Source organism: Manacus candei, unplaced genomic scaffold, assembly GCF_025592945.1.
Source record: "Manacus candei isolate 608988 ecotype Guabito, Panama unplaced genomic scaffold, ASM2559294v1 h1tg000014l, whole genome shotgun sequence".
Classification (NCBI taxonomy): domain Eukaryota; kingdom Metazoa; phylum Chordata; class Aves; order Passeriformes; family Pipridae; genus Manacus; species Manacus candei.
In genome coordinates this window covers 30,060,510-30,073,189 of record NW_026138062.1, presented here as the reverse complement: position 1 = coordinate 30,073,189, position 12,680 = coordinate 30,060,510, and the positions used below count along the sequence as shown (strand labels likewise).

Genomic DNA, 12,680 nt, shown 5'->3' with positions numbered 1-12,680 from the left:
GACAGTCATTGCAGAGGTCTACTGAAAGCAATGAGGAGCCAGCAGTAATTCTTGTCCAGGCTGCTTGCACTGTGAATAACCAGTACTGGGGCTGGTGTAGCTTTGTGGGGCTTTGCTGGGAAGAGAGATGGACAGGAAAGATGAGGGACAGACACTTAGTGCTTGTTGTACCTTCTTATATCACATCCAGGAGGCCTAATGATAAGAGCAAGAATGACCAAAAGCTTTAGAAGAAAAGGTGGATGCTATTTTCCCTTTATAGCCCAGCTGGGCCTACAGCTGGGATGGTACCAAGTCAAGGATGCTAAGAACATGAAAATAGTGAGGGTAGGGGCCAGGGTGTGGTGGTGTAATGCCCCCCCCCCCCCATCTCTAGATGTCAGATTGAGTCTTTGCCTTGCATTAGAGGGCTGTTTTCTGGCTGACCATGTGATGGATAGTGACAGGACTCTGCTGGTGAGGGCAGCAACTCAAAAGCTGGAGTCCATCACCTGGCTCATATTCTTCTTGGCTGAAGCAACTTCTCCCTTCAGGTTTCTTTAAGGTAATTTGGTACTTCCAGTGGGCTGGTGGCACTTACTGGGGTATCTTGTGAAGACAAGGTACTGTGTATCTTGTGAAGACAAGACTTAAGACTGAATACTATAAACAACTACCACATAGTTCAGGGGATGAAGAAATGAGACCATTGACTGAGTGTATTTTAGAAAAATTTCCTTGTTCAGTATTTTCCCATGATACTCCTAATCTAATTTTCTCTAGCAGAAGTAACCAATCATTCTGTTGCTCTTAGTCTTATGCTACAAAACATCCCAATTAATTATGTCTTAGTGAAGAGTTGGGGAATAGATCTCATTTCCACAACATGGCTGTATAATCCCTTTTTGGCAAAGTTTTAATGATAGTAATAGCATTCTCCCTCCTTGCCTTAGTCCCTCAGTTGAAAGTTGTTGAGCATAAGAGATGGTACTCGGTCACAGTGGGGTGGTTCTCACAGTGGAAGGCAGGTGGTCGGGCTCTTCGTGATAGACAAGGCTGGGTGCTCTCACAGGAGGGTGAGTGAAGTGTGTGTGTGACTCCATGGTGGTCTCCAGCTGATGAATGCAGGACTGCTCTCAGCAGGGACCAGTCCACCTTCCCTTGGCTGTGGCTTCTTGTCCCTTCCCTTGCACAGGCATTTGTAATTGAGTCTCCATGTGGGGAGTTTGATGGGTAAAAGGTCCTGCTGAAAATGAAGCATGCTTCGAATGGACAATTGGGCAACATGCTGCTGTAGGTGTGGTTTTGCGGTAGTGACATGAAGGAAGAGATGAGGATGACAAACAAGAAGATCAAGACTCCACCTTACAGCAGTACAGGAACCTTATGTAGGCTACCTCTTCATGGTATGGGGGCTCCATATGCCTCTGCATGGCAATTTCTGGGTTTGTTTTAATGTGTGTAGGAGCAAAGCCATTTGGAGTCAGCTCATAGAAAACACACAATACCCTTGAAATGTGTGCTTCAAGAGGCAGTTGACTCAGGGCTTCACAAGAGACTTGCACCTCTTTGTAGGAGAGCGAACACCAGACCATCTTCTGAGGAAGGTAGGAAGTAGGAACTACGTTACCACAGCAATGTAATGGTTACAGCAAAATGGAGAAGAGGGGCTCTGAGTCCTGCTTAGCTTAAAGGAATTTAATCTGTGGTACCTCCTTTCTGAAACAGCCACTGAGCTATGGAAAGGTCTAGCATGAGGCCACCAAACTCTGAAATTGGGCCACTGTTCAGCAAGGAGTGCAAGACTCTTGAGGATACAGACTAAATGAAGAGGTACACACCCTCCTTTCTAACAGAGGAATGTGTCTGAGAATGGGAAGTCTTGGTTCTTGTCCATGTGTTGGAAACTGCTTCACAACACTCGCCTGAGAAGCCACTGAATAAAACGCCTCTGCAGCACTGGAAACAAGACAGAGGACTCCTTTCCCAAGAGGATATTTAAACTTTTCATTGGAAAAGATTTAAACTTGTCATTGGATATATTTTGTCAGCAATGATTTTATTACTCAGTAGCTATTAATCATGTGCCTTACTGTGGCATTCATATTTCAAGTCATTATCCTCTTATTTTCTGGCAAAAATGTAGTAGATCTGTAAGACTGACTGTTCCCTGCTGTTGAGAAAGCCATGGCATCATAAAACTTGAGAAGCCTTGCACTAATGTAATCAATCTACTCAATGACAGCTATATTTGAAATATTGTGTGCATGTATAATGCCTCACAATAGAAAACAAAATACTAGTAGCATTACTGTGTTCTGCCTCTAATCCAGAGTTTGGTGAGTTTTTTGTGTGAAACTACTTCTGTGCTGCAAACCCTTCTTCTACTTGAAGGTCTGTTCCCTCAGACTTAGTGGTGCTTATCAAACACAAACGGTGTGCTGCCACATAACATTTTGATGTCAGGTTTGCATCTTAGCAAAATGACAACTATATCTTCTTTTTTCCTTTTTTTTTTTTTTTTAACTACATTATCTCTCCGATATCAAAGATTATGTTTGCCACTGACTTTACATCCAGTGAATGTTTCCCCATAAACTTTTTTACTGTGTTAAGCAAAGCCCTGGGGAATGTGAGTCCATTTATTTTGAAGTTCTTTAGTGTGATACTGACTACAAGGGCAACAGCCATCTTAGGTGTATCTATCCTCACTTTGGTCCATCCTCTTCTTTGAGAATGAAGAATTTGTCTCTAAAGGACACAGTCCCATCTAGAAGGACTGTATGGGATTCAACTCTGAGTGGATATAAATGCAGATTAAATTATGGACAAAATGTTGACAAGTCTGCAGCAGAAACATGGAAAGAACAAACCTTTTGCAGAGCTAGGGATGTGAGTTTCCTAAGAAACTTTTAGGGTCCTCCTAAATTATTATCTAGACACAGCTGAGAATAACAGTCTACCTGCTGAATTTTCCTAGTTCTTAAATATCTGAAGTGAGTGCAGTAGAGGCTTTACAAATGATCATTCTGCAAATGGTTTCCCCAAACATTTTGCTTGATGGGAGAATAAAAGCTCTTGCACATTGCTCAAACTTGTACAGTGATATTATGCATTACATTTGCACTTAGTAGCAAAGACTGTATTCTCCCCAAAGTAATCACTGTGCATAATAAAGCTTCTTTAAAGCAGGGAACATGATTGCTTGGTGTTGACTGCACACCTACAGAACTATATGCCTAGTGCTTACACTAATAGAGAACATCTTCGGCGGAGAGAAGCTAAACCCCAGGATTTTTAGTGCAGCCTGCAGACAGGATAATTGGGGTCCTAGGTAATCAACAAAATTATGTCATATCCCCTGTGAATATTTGCTGTTCATAGCAAGGAGCTTCTATTCTAACATATTAAAATATTTTGTCCTACCACTGGAAAATTCAGTAGGAGTTTTTTGAGGGTAAATAAATTATCATGCCCATGTTCCAGATTAGGGCTAGACTGATGTACTGTATAATCTTGAGTAAATCAGGAGTAGCCAGGAATAGAAAGAATGCTTCATTATTTTACAACCCAGAGAAATCATTACACGTGAAATTAGATTCCTGTAACCATGCAGGTCTGTTCAAGCCACTCCTGAAATTCCTTCATGATGTTGGAGGAGGCACACAGCAAGATAATCATCCCTTGCTATTTTCTCCAAAACCTTTCCATATGGGAGGCAGAGCATCCATGGTTTCAGGGAATGGAGTGGGCCTTACACTGATTTTTTCTTCCTTCAGTCTTCTCAGTGTAGGATGCAACCACGTTCTCTCTCCTTTGAATGACTGTTCAGGTGTAACTAATTTCTAGGGTACCTGAGCAGTGATCCTGTATTTGGGATTTTATGATGATTCTCTTCTATTTTCTGGGGAAGGCAATGTCCAGGATATGAAGTTCACTATTCCTTGGTTATCATGAGACTTAGGAAGGCACTGTCAAGTATGTGAAGGACAAACATCACACATGCAGACAAAATGGCAAGTAACATCTCCACTCTAGTATTTCTGTAGGATATGAAAAATCACAGAATTCCTTATTCCTCTTTTAATACTTAAAAATGAATGGGTCTATTAAGTTGTCTAGCTGTATTTATTTATTTTGGTAAACAGACTTTTAAAGTAATTAATTAATTTTATAAGTGAATTGATAAGGTCCAGATTTCTTCTGCCACGGGGTCACTACATGCAGATATGAGTGTGGGTGTAAGAATTTTAGAGGTATCATGGAAGTTGAGGCAATGTATGAAAACATGAACAGTGCATGCAGCAGTTGCTTAAAACTAATATATTCTTGTGCAGTCAACCACTCCTTTTTTTCTATCTTTCTAGCAAATACTGGAATAAAATTGCTTGGTGTTTCCTTTATGAGAATAATTGATCCTTCTTGTAGTCCCATTGCAGTACTCCTGCAGAAAACTGTTTTTTTTTCTTCTGTTACTGTTCTCATGGAGCTTTTTATTGAGAAAATAAATTGTCAAGAATAGTAAAATCAGACATAACATCAGAAAACATTTTTGTGAGACCAGAAGTTTATTGTTTGATGAAAAAACAGTAAAGGTTCTAACCTCATCTGCGCTTAAGCTTTCATTGTCATGAAACCTTCTAGCAGGCAGAACCTAGCCAGACTTGTAAAACAAACAGAGGGAGAGCTGACGCGGTTGATTACAATTTCCAAAACTTATGACTTGGCTTAAAGACTGGAAGATGGCCATGGATATAGTTTTGAGTTTTTGTTTTTTTGGCAACAAGGTATGAAAGCTATCAGAAGTTCTGTTGTTGAGACCTTAGATAGCATCAGACCTAGTCAGCCAAATGGAGTTAGAAATTTCTTGTGGTTTTAACCTTGTTCCTAGTTTGATAGCAGATGATTCAGAGTATGCAGTGGGTGGTTTATGACAGCCTGTACAACTGAGGTTATAATATGGCTACTGGGTGAAGTCTGTCTGACATAACTAGCTAAACCTTTTTCTACTCTACAAAGACAGGAAGATAAGAATTTGTCCCACATGTGGAAGGCTGCTTTCCAGAGACCATGCAAAGTGAATTTGCCAAAACTGTTTGCAGAACTCAATGATTCTTCATCATTGTGTGGTTCAAATAACTCTTCTGATCTCCAGTCCAAAAGTGGATAGTCAATGTTTTGTAATGGGATCTTTCTACAGCTTCAGAATAACCCCAGATGAAACATCAGAACATGCCAAAAACCAGGTGGGAATGCCAGAATTAATGTCACCTCATTCTTCAAGAATATTGCACAGAACATGCCATTGACAAAGGCATGAATTCAGTCTAGATGTTGAAGTTCACTCTGCTAAAATGACAAATTGATCAACATTCAAAGGAGGAAAGTGATCTTGACAGCAAAATGTGAAGACTCAAGGAAAGCAGAGCCTGACGGATGCAAAGGCATGGACCTGAGAGGGAGTTAAGGTCATGTAGGTAAGAAGGATCACCTGTGGCTAAGCCAGTTTGGGAGGGTGTTTGGTCTGCAGCTGTTTCTTGAATACTGAGTTTATATGCAGAAAGAGAATGTGAGAATTTGCAGCTTGCATGGGAGTGCTGGGAAGTGTAGTAGAGCAAACGTAGTCAAAGGATAACCTCTCACAACCTGTTAAAGCTCTTATGACTGAATACTGCTTGCTGATGGTAGACTGTCCTTAGAAAAGGTCTGAGAATTCGGAGGCCTTAATGCAATATCTGGAAGCTGCAGAAAGTCTGAAAAGGAGTATTCCCTGCTTGTAGTGGCTTTCCTCAAGAGAAGCTGAAAGCATTTCCCCTGGGCCTTGCTGTAGAAATGCTTACTTTGCAGTTAGCCAACATGCCCAGCTGCCCACAGCCCATGCTCCTGCAGCTTGCTTGCTGCTGTTTGCCTCAAGTAAGTCAGAATATTTCTAGTAACTGCAGTCATGCATTTACAGTGCATTGAAGAGCTACTGCTGACCTGGCTGCTGATCTGAAACAGGCTAGACCATTTAACTTCAGGTGTGGAGTGATATTACCAGCAGATTCCACATCCGGCAAGAGTTCAACTCCTTCTGCAAAAAGGGAAACACTGAAAACATTGCTTTAGCAAAAAGCAGGTCTACTTTTTGCACTAACACAAACATACTGTGTTTGTGTTAGTGTATGTAAATGTGTGTAGTTTAAGGATCTGGCGGACAGACCAACAACTTACAGACTGATTTACAGACTGATACACCTGCAAGAGTGTACAGGTACTTGGAAGACTGCGTCCAGGACGCAGGACTGGAAAAGTTTTGTTTCTTTCTTACATCAGGGAAATACCTAATTATGCAGTTGGGCAGTTGAACAGCTCGATGAACAGTATAAAGAAAAATAGATTAAAAAATATCCAGGAAAATGGAGGCTAGTTAGCTCTTTCTTTTCTGATGGATCTATTAAATGAAATCATATTCTAGCACACAACTCTCAGCTATGATCTCACAACTATTAGTTAAGCTTGGTCATATGAAAATGCCATTTCTTTTCCCAGTAAGAAACCAAGGTTTGTCTGTAGCTTCTCCCCTGAGGGCTTGTGTGCTCAAGACTCTCTCATGTGCTGTTGGCTAATGCAATAGGCAGGTTGTAGTAGCATCCAATTCTTAACCTCTAAATCCCTATCCCAAAGAGGTAGATAACTTATGGTTCAACTGGCAGGGTGCAGTCTTCAACAATGCTGGAACACTACTTTAATTCATACCCCTTGAGCTGTTACAGACATGCCACTGCATCCCTAAGAAACATACACGGATCATAAATAAGGTTAGATGTTATTTTAAGTAATAAACATTGAGATACAGAAGCTTCATTGCAGCCTTCTGTCTTCGCCTGTCTCTTCATTTCAACTATTTTTAGTTTGCAGTCAGCATTATGACTGTGAAATCAAGGAACACTTGGACAATAGGTACGTAAATAATTATGGATAGGTCTCCAGAGCCTTAAACATTAGCAGAGAATTCAAGTTAAATACTGTCTGGGACTATTCAATGGCTTGGAAATGTTGCTGTGCTTATACATATTGATATAATTTAATTTCCTATGGTGAAAAAACTAACCTGGACATTGGCAGTGGTGGAATGGTCCGCACAGAAGCTTTGAGAGCTTGCAAATCTATGTATTACTGAACGCAATTCTGCAGAATGAGCTGGAGCCATCTTCTGCTTACACTTCACAACAGTGATCTCTGAGAACTTTATACAGGTTAAAACTGATTAAAGCTGTGTTATTACTCATTTAAGAGTTACCCTGCCTTGTGACAATACTGCAGTGTTGCTGAAACCTGTTTGAGATATTAACTGCTAGAGTTGTCAAAGAAAACATACTGCACATCTGCAGACATGCCTGAGAGTAAAAACAGATATTTTTATACTGGTTTTCCAATCCATATTTAAAATATGAGTTAAAAAATAGCTTGTAAGGATGAAAGCTAAGTGTATATCAAGGGATACTGCATTGCTGTTGCTTTGGGTTGTGATAAAAAATGACAATAGTGAAGAAAACCTGTGTAAACTACTGAACCTTTTTCAGTAACTTGCTTTTTCTGCATGTGTTTTTCAAAGACAGCTCTTTGATATTAAGTCACCCCTTGAAAAAGTCTCTTATGAAGTATTAGTTAAAGGGTGCAGAAAAGTAAGGCTTTTATGCAGAGATATAAAAATATTTTTTTTAAACATTGAAATTTCTATTTATGAAAGCACTATGCAGACATTGATGTTGGTAAGAATGTTGCAAAATTATCATGTAGATTTTCTCTATTTGTTTTTATTTCCTTTTCAAAGTTTGTGAGAATAATTTGTTTTGATGTGTCTTTGGACGGCTGGATCATGCAGGACAGTAACATAGAAGACTTTCACCTCCCTGGGTCACCCCTGCAAATGCAAGGGTAGGAAGAAATAGTACAGGAAGAACTTCTTTAAATTGAGGGTGGCAGAGCACTGGAACAGGCTGACCAGGGAGGCCATGGAGTCTCTAGAGACATTCAAACATCACTCAGATACATTCCTGTGTAATCTGCTGTAGGTAACCCTTCCCTGGCAGGGTACCAGATGATCTCCAGAGTTCCCTTCCAACCCTAACTATCCTGTGATTCTGTGAAATTATAAAAAAAAATATATATATTTAGCACCCTCTTTCCAACCTTTGGCATATGATTCAAAAGAAGAATTTTTCTTAAGAAGACATCACCAGATATTTACTTATCATGCTAAAAATAATGCATGGCCTAAGCCTCATAATTTGAAAGAGGTGAGCTACTTTCATTAAAATTTCAAACATGCTCAATTCTAAGGTAAGATGTGAGGAAAATTTTGGGAATCTGCTTTTGAAAACTGGTGGGCAACTTCAATTATGAGCAGAGCTATTACTGTTTAGGCTCGATCACGGAAATTCACTTTACAAAAACTGAGAAGCTGGTATTTTATTCTAGTAATGGCATTGAGGAGTTGTGATTGATTCTGCAGAAGTGACAGAGATGTATCTGGACTAGGCAAGAGAATAAAGCCTGCGAAATCAAACTGAATATATTTTTTGAGACTTTATTTCAGCACTTGATAGAAAACTGCAGTAACCCTAACAGGAACAAAATTCAAGTCAATATTACAGAAAGAATAAGAAAAATCACCAGTGAATTTCCATGTCAAAGTACAACCATTTACCATTCATTCTTTACATCTGTTGAAATTTTTACATGTTTCTGAAAAACAGACTGCCTTAGTTTGTTGGCAATCCACAACTATTTTGAAAGCCCAAATGAAACTAGGTTACTGTACTGTAACATAGTATGACATTACTATGAAAGACTCAAGACCCCTCCCTCCCTCTCTGATCTCATTTGAAGTGTGACAACATCAGATTGGCATTGCTAATGCACAGCCCCCCCAGTGTACACTGGGTCTCATTTTTGCATGCTCTGAACTAGCCTTCCATACCCTCTTCACTTCAGACCTGTAGATGTCAAGGACTTCTAGCCTTGAGTAGGCAGGAATAATTAGTACACATGAACAAAACACATTTATAAAAGACAACATTTTAAAACTAAATGTGCTTGGTCTTGGACCTTCTACAGTCTGCACATGATCTGCAGTTTGATCTCAGGAAAACTATTTCAGCTTCAGACAAAAACATTTGGAATTTTAAGAGACTACTGAAAAGTCCTGAGAACAACCTTAAGAACATTGCTGTTATAACTCAGTAAAATCCATTAATGTTTCCCATAACATTGAATCTAAACATGCATCAGTGTGAACCATGAATGACAATTTCAAGTTGCAATATGGCCTAAAATTTCCAGATATCACAGAAACAAATGGTTGAGGTCATTCATGACACAACATTGCACAATGTAGAATAGAGTGCCTCTTTTAAATACGTATATGGAAATTCCAGAAGTGTGATGAGACAAAAGCAGATATATATATTTGAATTAATTTATAAGACATGTTAAAGCTACTATTTAATAAAATAAAAACTGATTACTAGGTAAGAAAATCTTTTTTGAAATGCTTTCTCTTTTAAAAATGTACAAATTCCCTGCCGGCAATCTTACAAAACACACACATGCTGCAAAAATGAAACATACACGAAGAGGAGCAATGACAAATTACCTCAGCTTTCATCACTACTTCACTTGATTGAAACTGTTCTCATGTTCCATTAAATATAATAATATATTTGGAAAATGTAAATAACCTAATTATATTTTCTTCTTTCAAGCTGCCAGGCACCAGTCATATATCGCAGTCGTATAAAAAGAAGATCCCTGCCCATCTGCAGCCAGCTCCAAACTTCTACTAACTTAGAACCTGTGATTAATGAAGAAAAAAATCAGGACATTATTAGAAAAAAATGAGCACTGGCAAGACACACACCTAAGCAGTCTTGAAACTCTGCATTTTCAGCACACTCAGTCACACAACCTAGATCTTAATATTAATAAAAATTTATATTTTGAAAGTTATGGCTTTATAGTAATTACATTATGCTGCAGGTGGGAGACTCCAGTTTGCAAGCAGCACAGTAATTCCATGTATGTGACAAGATGCACAGTCTTCTCCATGACAGGAGTAAATAGGAACCTGAACACCAATAATTAGTCAAATGATCTTTTTATCAACTTTGGAGAAGAGGACCACCACCTTATCTTACAGTGGTAATATGAATGTGCCAATCTTCAGGCAAGTAAGGAACCTACACCACAAAACCAAGCTTTCTTCCATTTCTGCTAATATTTGTGATAGGTGTAATGCACGTGTGGAACTGCATCCTTTCTAGCAAAGCTGTCTCAGGATGTTCTCTACTTGCATCCTTCATCATCACTGCAGTTCATTGCACTATCTGTTGTTCAGGAGTTGTGTTGAGGGGAAGAGATTCAGATTGAGAAAAGACAAAAACACAAAAAGGGTAAAAAAAAATGGAGGAACTGCATTTGATGGGAGGTAAGTGAGCAGAAGCAAGCAGTACCTCTTCAGCTGGCTTTGCTATGACAAAATATGCATGGAGCTATACTTTCCAGTAACCCAGTGTCAGAGACCTCCCTACGGGTCTGAAAGAACATCACATCTTCAGAAGAGATGGTGCCTCAGAGGAGGCCTTAATAGCTGAGAATTCTGGAAGGCAAGACACAGTGAAATGGAGTTGAATCAATAAGCGACAATGGTCAGACTTCCTGCACAGTGTTTTACAATTGCTCTATTTTTACTAACACATTACAGCAAGAGGACATATTAAAGTAGTGTTTTGTCCTAGCAGTATAACTACCTACTTTTGCCTCCAGTGGGAGTGCAGAGTTTCTCTCCCTTGTTACTCCTTCACCTACTCTTCCTGTACCAAGCCATGGAAGAAGGCTGGCAAGGACAGGAAGTTCAAAATTTGTATGGAAAGAAGGCTGTATGTTATCAAAACTGAGTGAAACATGGGCAGACCACTGGATACTTTATTCTGGATTGACATGTAAGGAATCTTACAAGAATATAAACAATTTGCTTACCTTCTATTTCAGTCCAGTTAACAGCAACTTCTGCTATAGGTATTTTCAGGCGCTGGGCTATATAAAGAAGTTCCATGTCAAATGCCCTGAAGAAGAACAGGAAATAGAAAATACAGTCACACTTATTTCTAGAAGAAAGACAGCGGCAATGTTAATTAAATCCCTTGCCTGATTTAATTGGTATCAAGCGCATAACTGAACTAATTGTTCTGTTACGCAGTTGATATCAGTGCTCTACAGGTCAGATGCACATGGAAGGGAAATTTATTTCCCTGACTGAAAATCTCAGAACACAGGCAATATACCATATTACAACAGTAACAACAACACTTCACTTCATTCTGTTTTTGAAAGTATAGGTCATGCTGTATTCAGACCACTGCTCGCTTTTCATTGCGGCCACTATCGTGGTTTTAACATTTTTAAAAACCATGAAGACCAAGCAGTCAAACATACAGTGTCATTCCACATCTTTAGGAGTTTCATCGAAGGGGACAACTACCTGCTGTGGCTTTACACCAATTTGATGATCTCTCCTTGTACTTTCTAAGTCAAGAAACTCAAGGCAGCAGCACAGAAGTGAGAAATTACCTAAGTTACTGTGCATAACAAAACCTGAACAACAGTTTTACTTTATCCAGTGACCATTTAAAGCACAACATAGAAACCCTCTTGAGACACTTGTGTTTTTTGCTGGCACAATTTTTTGCAGGTTGTGCAGCAAAATGAACTGGGGAAGTGATCCTGCTGTAAATCAGCTGCCCCTTTCTGCCCACTTTGTCCAAAATATACTCAATCCTCTCAGTTCTCTGCACAGAGAATTGTTTGTGTGTTTCATTGTTGCAACTGCATGCTCAAATGGGCCTTCTGGACCCGAAGCACTGAAGCTTTTGATATCAGACAAGTAGCTTAGCAGCTTGTAACGCTCATGCAAAAATCAGCATATGAAACTGCCAGTAGCTACTATTGACAAGGGTGAATGCAAATCACAATTATGAAGATTCTGGTGATTTTTGTTAAATTTCTTAGATTTACTGACTGTTAGGTCTATTTTTTTTTTCCTCTTTGTAGTCTTCGAATGTCACTAGGGATGTTCTTGTTCCTTCAATGAGGTTTAATAACTGGAATTTAAGCTAAACAGTCCCCCATTCCCCTCAGTAAGCAGCTTTTTAAAATACTAGTCCCTATTGGAAAAAAACTGTCAATGGCCTTCCACATGTAGTTTCCACTAGATTTAAAATATATTCAAATATAGAGGTTTTGTTTTTTTTTTTTTTCCCAGAAAACTAACCTTGAAGGTTAAGGAACTGGAAACATTTTAGCCAAGCTGTTGGTAAGATTCCCAGTTTGAAGTCAAGGGAACAGATGTTCAAGGCCAGCTTACAGGAGGGGTCTTGAAAATGCAGCTGTGAGGCAGTCAAGTATGATTCAACATTAGTCCACATTTTCTCTCAGTAACTTCTTAAGTTTAGATTCTCCTTAAATTCTCATTGCTAAGTCCAAGACATTTTTCTTTTAAAATGAAAAAAAAATCTTCTCTTACTGGAGAAAATGTATGCAATAAAAACCCCACATTACTCATTCATGCTTCAAGGGTTGCTTGAATTCAAGTCATTGGTAATTCCATTTAACATTACAGAAAGGGTAGAAAGAGACAGACAGGTGATCAAGAGCAGGCT

The 12,680-nt window shown here is 39.2% G+C and overlaps 1 protein-coding gene across 1 annotated transcript in view; it reads right to left on the bottom strand.

The window, feature by feature from the left end:
• Positions 1 to 8,537: 8,537 nt before the first annotated feature.
• Positions 8,538 to 12,680, bottom strand: part of ALG5 (ALG5 dolichyl-phosphate beta-glucosyltransferase) — a 20,849-nt gene continuing 16,706 nt past the window's right edge. Inside the window, 1 exon segment of the mRNA XM_051778908.1 lies at positions 8,538 to 11,087. The gene's annotated coding sequence lies outside the window, so the exon portion shown is untranslated.